We start from the raw sequence: 1755 nt of genomic DNA on the forward strand, positions 1-1755 counted from the left end.
AGTGGTTTTGTTTTATGTTTAGAAAAGACCTTTTATGTTCCTAGTTTTAGCAAGAATTTAATTTCTATTTCACAACTTGCACCTTTGGGTTTTTCCTTTAATTTTACGGATTCTGGTTTTACTTTATTGAATAAATCCAAAGTTATTGGCTTTGGGGAATTATGCGATGGTCTTTACTTTATTAAATTGCAAATAACGCTGCTTATAGTTCTATGCATGTTTCCGCTGGGTTAAAAAGATGTGTTAATGAATGAGGATTCTTCTGTTTTATGGCACCGAAGATTGGGACATATCTGCATTGAGAGAATTAAGGGATTAGTAAATGAAGGAGTACTTAGTACTTTGGATTTTACTGATTTTGAGACTTACGTGGATTGCATAAAGGGAAAGCAAACTAACAAGTCTAAAAGAGGTGCTAAGAGAAGTTCAAATTTACTAGAAATTATTCATACAGATATTTGTGGTCCGGATATGGATGCAAGTAGTCCAAAATACTTTATCACCTTTATAGATGATTACTCACGATACATGTATCTATACTTACTTTGTTCTAAGGATGAAGCCTTAGATGCCTTTAAAGTTTTTAAGGTTGAAGTAGAGTTACAATGTGGAAAGAAAATTAAGATTGTGAGATCAGACAGAGGTGGACAGTACTACGGTAGATACACGGAGAATGGACAAACACCTGGTCTGTTTGCTAGATTTCTTCAAGAACATGGGATTGTTGCCCAATATACCATGCCTGGCTCTCCAGATCAGAATGGTGTAGCAGAAATAAGAAATCGAACCTTGATGGATATGGTGAGAAGTATGAGGAGTAATTCAAAACTTCCTCAGTTCTTGTGGACTGAAGCACTTAAGACGGCTGTGTATATAGTAAATCGGGTCCCAACTAAGGCTGTTTTAAAAACACCTTTTGAGTTATTCAAAGGTTCGAAACCTAGTTTACGACATGTACGCGTTTGGGGATGTCCGTCTGAAGTAAGAATTTATAATCCACAAGAGAAGAAACTAGACCCAAGGACTATTGGTGGGTATTTCATTGGATATGCTGAAAAGTCCAAAGGGTATAAATTCTATTGTCCAACTCATAATACTAGGATTGTGGAATCAAGAAATGCAAAGCTTCTTGAAAATGATTTGATTAGTGGGAGTGATATAAGTCAAGACGTTGATCTTGAAAAAGATCACTATGAAGCTCAAACCTCTAAATCAAATGAAAGATTGGTAGTCATTCACGCTCCTCCAGTTCAAAAGCGTATTGAACAACCAATAATTGAAGTTCCACAAATTGCTGAAAATGATAATATAGATCAAGTTGTTGACGAGGAGCAACAAGTAAATGTTGAACAACCAATTGAACAACAAACTCCTCATCAAGATGTTGAGACAACATTAAGAAGATCTACTAGAATCAGAAGACCAGCAGTTTCTAGTGATTATGAAGTGTATTTACAAGAATTGGATTACAACATTGGAGCCAAAAATGATCCTAAAACGTTTTCACAAGCCATGANTTCTAAAGAATCAAACCTATGGTATGATGTTATTGTTAGAATCGGCTGCAGCGGAATTGTCAGCGTGGAATAACAAACCAAGAGGGTTTTTAATTCAAACGTGTGCCTTTTAATTTCATCTCAATTTCACTTACTACGCAAATAATAAATATAAATAAAAGAGTAAGGTTGAGAGAAATTTGCACAGATGATTTTTATACTGGTTCGGATCTTACCAATCCTACGTCCAGTCGCTTAT

The sequence above is a fragment of the Vigna radiata genome, unplaced genomic scaffold (assembly GCF_000741045.1).
Source record: "Vigna radiata var. radiata cultivar VC1973A unplaced genomic scaffold, Vradiata_ver6 scaffold_86, whole genome shotgun sequence".
Taxonomy (NCBI): Eukaryota; Viridiplantae; Streptophyta; class Magnoliopsida; order Fabales; family Fabaceae; genus Vigna; species Vigna radiata.